Raw genomic sequence first — 12,597 nt, forward strand, 5'->3', positions numbered from 1 at the left:
CTTTCACATTTTTACAATGAAACAAACAGTCTGCGTAAAACAACACATTTTCAGATCTCATCAACAACAGATATTCACTAAGCCCTGTGGATCCCTCCTCCTCTGGCTATGGAAATTTACATTTTAGGTTGAAGTGGAAATCTTCCATGCTCACTGTCTCTGCCAATATTGAAAAACAATTTTTTTTTTTTGGTGACAGAACTTGAATGGATAGCAAGCACACTGCTAATCAGTGTTTTACCCTAAATTTGAATCTGGGAAGTCTGATGGGGAGACAGGGAGTAGGGAGAGAGGGAAGAATAAACGAGATCACTGGAGCTTGAGCTGGAAGGAGAGAGAGGTGATCTCCCATTAAAAATCATCCTGCATCAAAGAGAAAAGTGTTTTATATGAATGCTTACATCTCTTTTTGTTCAGACCAGGGTTCCCTGGGCAATTATGCCACACATTATTTGGCTAGGAATTCTTCCTTCTCTTGCCATAACTAACAATAAAACAGAAGTCCCTTCCAACATCCACACACATACTTGGTGTTTTTGAAGTCCGCACTACTGATAGTGAGATGCTATCCTTGCCTGTAGGCATAGCTGAAAAGACCAAGTGGCGACAACCTTTTCCTCATGTTGAACACACACCGGTGGTTTCTTGTAATGATTTATTTGTTCACTTGCAGGAAATTTAGCTATCTTCAAGACCTCTTCAGTGTATCTCTCAAAGACAAGAAGTCCTCTCTATCGCTGGCCTCCAGGCTGTCTCTATTCTGAGGTATTCTCCTAACAGTTCTGTACTCCAGGATGTATAACAATGATAACGATAATGATATTTGTTGAACATTTCCTATGTGCCAAGCACTGCTCTAAGGACCGGGATGGGTCGAAGGTAATCAGGTTGGACATATTTCCTGTCTCACATGGTGCTCACAGTCTAAATAGGAGGGACAGCAAGAATTGAATACCCACTGTAATAATAATTATAATAATAATGGCATTTGTTAAGCGCTTACTATGTGCAAAGCACTGTTCTAAGCGCTGGGGAGGATACAAGGTGATCAGGTTGTCCCACGTGGGACTCACAGACTTAATCCCCATTTTACAGACGAGGGAACTGAGGCACAGAGAAGTTAAGTGACTTGCCCAAGGTCACACAGCTGACAATTGGCAGAGCCTGGATTAGAACCCATGACCTCTGACTCCCAAGCCCGTGCTCTTTCCATTGAGCCACGCTGCTTCTCGGAGGAAACGAGGCACAGAGAAGAGAAGCTACTTGCCCAAGGTCATACAGCATACAATTAATCGGCAGAGCTGGAATTAGAATCCGGTCAGTCAATTGTATTTATTAAGTGCTTACTGTGTACAGAGCACTGCATTAAGCACTGGGGAGAGAACAATAATAATAATAATAATGATGGCATTTATTAAGTGCTTACTATATGCAAAGCACTGTTCTAAGCGCTGGGGAGGATACAAGGTGATCAGGTTGTCCCACAGGGGGCTCACAGTCTTCATCTCCATTTTACAGATGAGGGAACTGAGGCACAGAGAAGTTAAGTGACTTGCCCAAAGTCACACAGCTGACAATTGGCAGGAGCCGGGATTTGAACCCATGACCTCTGACTCCGAAGCCCATGCTCTTTTCCACTGAGCCACGCTGCTCAGACACATTCCCTGTCCACAACAAACTTACAGCCTAGAGTGGGAGCAAACATTAACATAAAGAAATAAATTACTGATATGTACATGAACGTTGTGGGGCTGGGATGGGGGAGTAAGTCAAGGTGGCAAAGAAGGTAGTGAGAGAAGAGGAAAGGAGGGCTTAGGGAAGGCATCTCGGAAGAGATGTGTTTTCAATAAGGCTTTGAAGGGGGGGTCTAAGGGTGGGGGAGGATGATTGTCTGTCAGATATTAAGAGGGGGAAGTGTTGCAGGTCAAGAGATAGGACATGGGTGAGAGGTGAGCAGTGAGATAGAAGAGATTGAGGTGCAGTGAGAAGATTGGCAGTAGAGGAGCAAAGTGTGCAGGCTGGCTGTAGCAAGAGAGTAGAGAGGTGAGGAAGGAGAGGGCAGAGTGACTGACTGCTTTAAACCCAATGGTAAGGAGTTTTTGTTTGACGTAGAATTGGAAGAGCAACCAAGGGAAGTTCTTAAGGAGTGGGGAAATATGGCATAAACATTTTGGTAGAAAAATGATCCAGGCGACAGAGTGAAGTATGGACTGGAGTGGAGAGAGACAGGATGCAGGGAGGTCAGCAAGGCAGGTTAGGATAACTGGGGATTAACGTGGTTGCACGTTAACGTGGATGGAGAGGAAAAGGTGGATTTTAAGAAGGTTGAGATGGATTAAATATGTGGGTTGAAACAGAGGGAGGAGTCAACGATAACACCAAGGTTAAGGGGTCGTGAGACAGGAAGGATGGTGGTGCCCTCTACAGTGCTGGGAAAGTCAGGCGAAGGACAGCGGTCCTCTGATTTCCAGGCCCATTCACTTTCCATTAGGCCACACTGCTTCTAAATCTATTTTTTAAAGTGTTGTGCTCTCCTGGCTTGCATATAGCCCCGTTCTGCTCTAATCCATCCATATCACATGACAATAGTGGTGAAGGTTTGCAATAAGCCATCCACACTCTCTTACCTGGTTCCCCTGGGCCCAGCAGTATTCATTAAGAGATGCTTATTAGGGAGAATGGGTGCAATCCGTGATAACAGGACAGTAAATCTCTGAGATCTACCACTGAGCCCTTACTATACATGAGGTTACAGAAAGCCTTCATTGAATGTGATACTCAGAGTGCCTTAGTAAGATTTTGGAGAGATGGGGTGGGGATGAGGGACTCGTCCACTTTCTTGTAAACTAGACTACAAACTCCTTGAAGGTAGAGATCATGTCAACTAAGTCTGTTCGATCACTCAATGGTATTTGAGTGTTTCTTATTTGCAGACCACTGTACTAAGTGACTGGGGGAGCACAATACAACAGAGTTAGCAGACACGCACCCTGCCGACAACTTTACAGTCTAGAGGGGGAGACGATGGTTAACATAAATAATTTGTAATAAATCAAAGATATGCATTTAGGTATTATAGGGTTGAGGGTGGGGTGATTATCAAATACCCAAAGCTCACAGAACCAAGTGCATGGACAATGCAGAAAGGAGAGAAAAGCAAGGAAAAGAGGGCTTAATTGGGGAAGGCCTCTTTCAGGCGTTGTGATCTTAAACATACTTTGAAGGTGGGGAGAATGGTAGTTTGGTATATATACGGAGGGGATGGAAGTTCCAGGCTGGGGCGAGGATGTGGGAAAGAGGTTGGCAGCAAGATATATAAGATTGGGGCACAGAGAATACTGGTGCTAGAGGAGTGAAGTGGGTGGGCTGTAGGAGGAGATCAGTGAGAAGAGATAGGATGGGGAGAATTTATTGAGTGCTTTAAAGCTGATGGTAAGGAGCTTCTGTTTGTTGTGGCGGTGGATGGGCAGCCATTGAAGGTTCTCGAGGAGTGGGGAAATATGGACTGAACTTTTTTTAAAAAAAACTGATCCGTACAGCAGAGTGAAGTGGGGACTGGAATGAGGAGAGACAGGAGGCAGGGTGGTAAGCAAGGAGGGAGATACAGTAGGGAAGGGATAAGATAAGTGCTTGGATTAGTGTGGTAGCAGTTTGGAAGGAGAGGAGAGGATGGATTTTAGCAATGTTGTGAGGGTAGAACTGACAGGATTTGGTGGCAAACTGAATATGTGGATGGAATGAGAGAGATGGGTCAAGGACAGTGCCAAGGCTACAGGCTTGTGAGACATGGAGAACAGTAGTATAGTCTACTGTATTACTCTCCCAAGCCCTTACTAGGATGTTTTCCTCAGAGTAGGCACTCGACAAATATTACCGATTGAAAACCAGAGAAATAACCAAAAACAAAGCAAAGGATAACACCGTCAATAGAAACGCTGCAAGGTTATCCTCTATAAAACTAGAACTGGAAGAGAGTGAGAGCATCAAAGCAGGAAATATGCAGAGAGTCAGTTATTTCTGAAGCCAGAGAAACATCACTAGACATTTGCTCCTACTTCTGGGCAGATTTGGAAGGCCTGATTCTAACAACCAATTTATTCCAAAAGCAACCCCCATGCTTCATCAGATATATCTCTGAAGAGCAAAGATGCCCCTAATCCTGTCTCCAGGAAACATCCTTTAACAGACCACACATACTCAATATTTCTGACCCTGACTCAATCAATCAGTCCTATCCTTTGAACACTTATTGTGTGGACAGTACTAAATGTTTGGGAAAGTCATTCAATTTCTCAGTTTCCCCATCTGTAAAATAGGGATTAAGTATGTTCTCCCTCCCACTTTGACACTGAGCCCCATGTAGGATGAGGACTAGGCCGATATGATTATTTTGTATCTAACCATAGTAAACAGTTAAATACCACAGTTACTATGTTATGGTTGTAACTATATTTATAATATATCATAAAATATTATAAAGCCCAATAGCTCTTTAGAGACAGGCCAAATCTCTTTAAAGATACTTTTTGCACCAAGAACCAGCTAGCTCTATTGTAGCAACTCTATTCATATAAATTTTCCAAGTAAATGTCCATGCTATTCAAGTCATTCACTGAGATTCAGCCAATGAGGACCAAGTTATCTTTCAGAGATTCTAAAAATCAATCTAGTCCCAGTCTAGCTTTAACTTATCCAAGGGAAAAACTGGAGTTCTACTTCACAGTCTTCTTCCCAATGCCTTCACAACTTGGTGTCTGAAGAAGTATCTCCTGGCATATGGACATTTTAAGCATCCTGAGATTACCACAATTTTCATCTATTCTGTATGGCAAGAATAGAAATACTGAAGCAATTCAAGATAAACACATCACAAAAAGATGATTCTTTCATCACATTACAGTACTCCATTGCACGAACTAAATGGTAACCAGCTTCCCCCTAATGTCATGTGAACTGTATTCAGTCATAAATAACCTTCGATAAAAACCTTTCATTCGAAATGCATCACAGTTGTAAGCAGCCCCTTCCAAAGAAAGCTGAAGAAAGAGAGACCTGCAGAAATGTAGGGAAAGTTTTAAATACTACTACCAATAATGATTATGGTATTTGTTAAACACTATGTGTCAAGCACTGTTCTAAATGCTGGAGTACATATAGGGTAATCAGGTTTGCAGTTTAAGAAGACGGACGAATTCCCACAGGCCTGGGAGTCGGAAGGACCTGGTTCTAATCCTGTCTCCTTCAGTTGTCTGCTGTGTGACCTTGGGCAAGTCATCTATCTTCTGTGTGTCTCAGTACCCTAATCTATAAAATGGGGATTAAGACTGTGAGCCCCACGTGGGACAGGGACAGTGTCCAACTTGATTAGCTTGTATCTAACCCAGCACTTAGTATAGTGCCTGGCACAAAGTAAGCGCTTAAATACCATAAAAGAAAAATACACATAATGCCTTCTGTCAAAGAACCTAACCAGTAATTAATATCAAACTTATTAATACCTCTTTTCTTTTCCTGACAAGCTCTCCAGTGGAACTATGAAGAGACAAAAGAACGGAACAGAAATATAAAAGGGAAGAGGAGTTAACAAATGGAAGAGTTAATGTACAAACTGGGAGGCCTAGAGCTGAAAAACAAGTTATTAAATAAAAGTTCTTTGCTCTTTTAAAGCAATTTAAAAAATACAGCAGCTGGGGTCTAGACCTTTCTGATTAGCTCTCTCCTGCAAGGTAAGTGCTCTGAAGGAAGCATCTTAGAGTCCTAAAATGACTGAGTCCCAAAATAGAGAAAGGAAAGTGAACCCATTAGAGAAACAGCTCAAGTTGCGCTTCAGAGGTTGTGGTGAATTGGGCGATGCTACCAGGTGGTTGAAGGGTCTGAGTGGAATATTTCTAACCCAGCGGATCCACAGATCTCTCAAATGTAATTCCTGACAATCTCTAAAACTACTGGGAAGAAAATGGGAACAGACCTAATTGAGTATGGCTACACCTACTCATGGGAGTGTTTGGGTTTACACAAAACAAAGCAAATCAATCCCTTCCACCAGTCAATGAAGTTTTACCTTAACAAATAGGATTAACTTAGCCTTTCCTTGCAAACGTGCCTTTTGAAGAAGTGACATTTACCAAAGGCGGTAACCTAGGTGAAGTCACGAATTGCATAAAGCATATGACACTGTCCTTGCTGGAGGTTAATGACCAGTTTAGCAAGGACATTAAACGTACAGGAAAAAGTTTCGACTCACGCTTCAGGAGTAGACTGATGAAGTCTTAAAAAGGTTTGAAAAGCCACAGTCAGGATGATAAGTTTTGTCAATAGTCTCTCTCATCACTTGGCCCAGACTATTATCTTGATTTCAGTTCCTATTTCAGCTAGAACATCCTGGTCTGAATTTTTGTACAGGAAATCAGTCAGTGGTATTGAGGGCTTACTGTGTGCAGAGGTCTGTACTAAGCCCTGGTAGAGTGCAATACTAGAGTTGGAGTCCTTATCCTATTCCACCAAGACTAGAGAATGAACACAGGCTTTGGAGTCTGAGGTCATGGGTTCAAATTCCGGCTCCGCCAATTGTCAGCTGCGTGACTTTGGGCAAGTCACTTCACTTCTCTGGGCCTCAGTTCCCTCATCTGGAAAATGGGGATTAAGACTGCGAGCCCCCAGTGGGACAACCTGATCACCTTGTAACCTCCCCAGCACTTAGAACAGTGCTTTGCACATAACTGCTTAATAAATGCCATTATTATTATTATTATTACATTAACCTCCTTGCTGACATCCCTGCCTCCTGTCTCTCCCCACTTCAGTCTTTACTTCACTCTGCTGCCCATATCATTTTTTTAATGCTATTTTTCAAGTACTTACTAGGTACTTAGTGCTGCGGTAGATACAAGCTTATCAGGTTGGACACAGTCCCTGTCCCACATGGGCTCACAGTATTAATCCCCATTTTACAACTGAGGTAACTGAGGCACAAAGAAGTTAAGTGACTTGCCCAAGTTCACACAGCAGACAGCTGGCAGTCAGAATTAGAACCCAGGTCCTTCTGACTCTCCCATGCACTTGATTTAGTGGTCAGCCCAGAGTTAAATGGTCAATAAATAGGTGTCTGGGATTGAAAATGTGAGGAGAAACACGCTCTAGTCCTAGCTCCATCGCTTACTAGCTCTGTGTCGTCCTTTAGGTAAATCATTTAACTTCTCTGTGCCTTGGATTTCTCATCTGTACAATGGGGCCAAAATGCCAGCTCTTCCTTCTTCTTATACTGCAATCCCTGTGAAGGACAGGGATAGTTCTTGATCTGATTATCCTTTGCCTATGTTTTACCAGTATCTTAATTAAAAATATCTAAGAAATCAGGGGCTTGCACATTCCTTCCCTCAATTCATTCTCTTCCTCTTTTTGCTCTTGTCTCATGACCTACCTCCTCCATGTGAATAGTCTAATATTTCTAAAATCCTAGTCACATGCCCTAAGGTTAAATAACTTTTCTTAGGAGGTTGAATTTAACCAGTCTATTTCTCTCCCTCTCCACATAAATGGCTTCTATGGGTAATTAGAAAATTTTTCGAACCATTATGTTTTTCTATGATTCTTTCACCTTTAGCAGTGCTTGACCTTCTTTTATAAGAACTCTCTCTGTATCGTAGCCACTACCCAGTGGCATCCAGAAAAGCCATGTGGCATGGCGTAAAGAGCACAGGAGTGAAGGTTAGAGATATTTTTAAAAACACAAAACCCAACAGACACTTTTTGGATTGGTCACTGTCCTGTCTTATTACTAAGATTTAAAGCTTCTCACTGTTTATAAGCTTCTAAGAACCTGTAGAACAATATAATATGAAGCACTAAAGGGTAATAAAAAATGACTCATGTTTGACAAATCTCCACAACAAAGTCTGAGAACTCTTAGTCCACCCACAGAGGAATCAATGACAACTCTGTCATCTAGGACATGGGGCAGGAGACTCAAATCTCAGATTAGATGCTGAGCTGATCAAATATTTGGGTTTCCATCCCAAACCGGGAGGTAATATTTAATGTGCACTCAGAATTTTAGCCTAAATTTGATATTGCCATGGGATAATAATCATGGCAATGGTTATTAAGCCCTTACTAGGTGGCAAGCACTGTTCTAAGCATTGGGGTAGATACAAATTAATCAGGCCAGGCAAAGCCCCTGCCCCATATGGGCCTAACAGTCGAAATAGTAGGGAGGACAGGTATTAAATTCCCATTTTACAGTTGGGGAAACCGAGGCAAGAGAAGTGAATTACCCAAAATCATACAATTACCCAATAATCGTTTCACACAATTATAGTCTCTGTGTGCCACTGAACCTTCAAAGTCATGTGGGATATTTAGGTGGTTTTGTGGCTAGATAACATTTGAGTAGTACAAAGAGGTCTAAGGAAAATAACATTGAATTTACTGAAATAATACCTAATGCTATTTTCTAAAAAAAGCGTGAAGTATATTTGATCTGAGTGTTACTGTTACTATGTATTAGGCTTTAAAAATGGCTCTTGTACCACAAAATTTGCTTCTCAAAAAAGCACACAATGAAATCTTGGATTTGGTTTGGCAAGATGGGAATTGCCTAAAGCAGAAGTAGTAATAAAGGTTTTTACTAAGCTCCCACTATGTGCAAAACACTGTATAAAGTGCCTGAGAAAGTACAATAGCAAGACAAATTCACTGCTTACTAAAGACTCACATTCGAACAGGGGAGGCAGATATAAAATGAGAAGCAGTGTGGCTCAGTGGAAAGACCACAGGCTTGGGAGTCAGAGGTCATGGGCTCTAATCCCGGCTCCACCACTTATTGGCTGTGTGACTTTGGGCAATTCACTTAACTTCTCTGTGCCTCAGTTACCTCATCTGTAAAATGGGGATTAAGACTGTGAGCCCCCCATGGGACAACCTGATCATCTTGCATCCCTCCAGTGCTTAGAACAGTGCTTTGCACATGAGAAGCAGCATGGCTCGGTGGAAAGAGCACGGGCTTTGGAGCCAGAGGTCATGGGTTTGAATCTCAGCTCCACCAACTGTCAGCTGTGTGACTTTGGGCAAGTCACTTAACTTCTCTGTGCCTCAGTTACCTCATCTGTAAAATGGGGATTAAGACTGTGAGCCTCATGTGGGAAAACCTGATCACCTTGTAACCTCCCCAGCACTTAGAACAGTGCTTTGCATGTAGTAAGTGCTTAATAAATGCCATTATTATTATTAGTAGTAGTAGTAAGTGCTTAACAGATACCATTATTATTAATGTGGTGTTCTAAAATACACTGACAGAAAAATCTAGTGCTCTCACATCACTTATGCATCCATAATGTATTTTATATTAATATACATATTTAGTCACGTTAATGTCTGTCTCCCTATCTAGACAGAAAGCTCGGTGTGGGCAGGAAGCTCTGTTATACTGTATCCTGCCAAGGGCTTGGTACAGTGCTCTGCACAAAGTAAGCACTCAAGGACCACCTGGCAATCTGCCCCTCGCCTCCACTACAAGCCTCGGTCCAGCCCAGGAGAGAAAGGGCCACAGCCCGGTTTGGAAGCAGTAGCAGGAGCTGCCACAATGTCCCAGACTTTGGGTAAGGATGCGTTCATTCAAAGCAGCTGCACCAATTCAGGCTCCCTCCATCGGATTTAAAAAATCCCAGCTGTTCTCAATAAATGAATAGCTGCAAGTTGCCCCCTTCTCTTCTTCAGCGACTCCCTCCAAATCCACATGGCCAGGTTTGCGTTCCCCTAGGAAACCCCATTTAGTGGCCCCTTGGTGACTTGGGGCCAAACCTGCCTCAGCCCTTAGAGTAACCCCAGTACCCTTGGCAGGGTACAGTATAACAGAGTTTCCTGCCCACAACGAGCTTTCTGTCTAGATGGGGAGACAGACATTAACGTGACTAAATATGTATATTAATATAAAATCCATTATGGATGCCTAAGTGATGTTAGAGCACTAGATTTTTCTGTCAGTGTATTTATTTAGAACATCACATTAATAATAATAATAATGGTATTTGTTAAGCGCTAATAATAATACCCCACAGCACTATCCTTTAGAAGAACACAGCAGTACACAGACCAGCCTGCTGAAGAGAGACTGTTCTCCTTAAACTTTTGCGAACCCCAGCATATCAAAGGCACAAACTTGAAAACGGACAGATTCTGCATGGCCAAACCCATCAGGAATATTTATCTTTTCTTGAAAATAATATAATTCCGGAGCCTCAGCCCCGTATCGGTCACACATTTCAGCCATACTGGCGCTCACGGAAAAGGTCCCACAAAAATCGTATTTGAAAACTGACAGCTAGTCAAGCACTTAATAGAAACGTTCTGATAAATGTAATTGAAAGCACAAAGGGATATCAAATCAAAGAGTAACATGAATATTGAATCCTCTGTCTTATTTTGAAAGAGTATTAAATGAAAAGGAGTATACAAATGAACTTTGCACTTCTCAAGGAGCGATCGTTAAAATTAGATTGTAAGAGACAGGAAGACTGTGTCTGATCTCATTATCTTGTACTGACCAGAACACTTAGCACTGTGTTTGGCACTTAAATCCCATAACTGAACTAAAACCATTAGCTGTTCTTGCAATGGTGACCCGGAATTACAGGAATCCTAAACCCACAATTAAATCCAAAAGACAGTTATACCTGAAGGCTATAACCTCCAGGTTATATACCTGGAGGGTCAATGCAATCATAAAAATGTTTCTGCCACACATATAAATATATTTATGTGACAGCTAGCATTTGAGTTGCCAGGCTTTTCCCCCAATTTTCCACTTTTTGCTACCTTTTTCTTTAGCCAAACCTCCACACGGAGGAATGCCCAGTGGTCAGCAAGGACTGATTTGTAGTAGCAGTAGTAATCGTGTAACTGCTTACTGTGTGCACAGCACTCTACTAAATGCTTGGAGAAAATCTACAACTGGGAATTAAACATGGTCCTTGTCCCTCCTGGGACATTTGTACTGAAGAATGCATATATTTGAGAGTGGGGGAGATGGTGGGGAGGAGGAATTGAGGGTTTAGCTCTATTTCTGCCCCCTCTACCTCCTGACTCTAATAATAATGATGGCATTTGTTAAGCGCTTACAATGTGCAAAGCACTGTTCTAAGCACTGGGGGGGATACAAGGTGATCAGGTTGTCCCACAAGGGGTTCGCAGACTTCATCCCCATTTTCCAGATGAGGTAACTGAGGCACAGAGAAGTTAAGTGACTTGGCCAAACAGCTAACAAGCGGTGGAGGGGGGATTAGAACCCATGACCTCTGACTCCCAAACCCATGCTCTTTCCACTGAGCCGCACGGCTTCTCTACTGTACATTGGCTAAAAGCATTTTATATAGCATTGACTCCATAAACACTCTCTCCACTATTTTTCACAGCTGAGTCTTCAGACTGTCAACTCGGGAGCAGGAAAAGGGTGGCTGTACTCTCCCAAGCGTTTAGCACAATACTCTTCACACAGTAGGCGCTCAATAAATACAATTGATTGATTGAGCCTAGAGATAGGCCCAGCTGAGAGCCTCAGGCTCCTGAACCAACTGTGAGTTTCAGCCCTGCCAGCTCTCCATGTCCTTGAAGTGTTAGGTCTTTACTGTTAATTTTAATCTCACTAGGGTTAGTGAGAGTTTTGTCTTCCCTAGACAGGGATAAGATAGGAACTTTGAGAGAAGTCACATGGAAGGTACAAAAAGCAGCAGGTTTGAATTAAAACAGTAACGTAAACCAGTCTTTCTGGTCAATCCTGCTTTCTTGGGCATTTTGTGATTTGGAAAGCACCTTGAAGAAAATAAAAAGTAACCCCGAAAAGAGAGGAGAAGCACCTTCAATGCATCATTTAAGAGAAAAATCATATGGACCAGGAACCCAGAGGAATATAGTCTTCTCAATGTGAATTTGGCCACTTTCCTCTCAGATTTAGTGATTATTAATTATTCTAGTATTAAAAACTCTTTAAATGTGCTATGTTTACAACTAAGGTGGCAGATTAATATAGGGACTGTTCTATATCTGAAAGTAATGCAGATTGGGCAGAGTAACATGTAACAAGATAGTAGAAACATGGAACTGCAAATGAAAATACAGCAGACACCCTATTTCTCACAAGTATTCAGTTACATATGAAGAGCGTGGAGACGACTGGGACCCGTGAAGCAACGTTTGGTTTCTGGTAAGGTTATGGAAGTGGTCCAAATCTGTTAGTTAAAAGACACCTAAGATACCTAGAATGAAAAAGGCCCTTCCCAGGTATTCAAGGGGTATAAGAAAAATGTAGAATCCAAAAGGAAACATTACTGGAGTATTCTGAAGAACTATAAAACTGATTACCCACGTCTTTTCAAATGATCTTTTAACCAGAGGTGCAGCTGAAAAGAATGCAATGAAGCCACATTTAAACTACACACTGAGTTGCACATCTGAAAAATTCAAAATTGCATGAACCACCACTTTTCTGGCCTGTCGAGTTTCCCCTCAACTTAATTAGGAAATGTAGGCTTACCCACATGGAGCCAGCTCTGCCAAGATAAATGAAAAACCTCCTCAGATGACCAGCAGCAGAAGAGAGCACCA

This window comes from Tachyglossus aculeatus, chromosome 10 (genome assembly GCF_015852505.1).
Source record: "Tachyglossus aculeatus isolate mTacAcu1 chromosome 10, mTacAcu1.pri, whole genome shotgun sequence".
Classification (NCBI taxonomy): domain Eukaryota; kingdom Metazoa; phylum Chordata; class Mammalia; order Monotremata; family Tachyglossidae; genus Tachyglossus; species Tachyglossus aculeatus.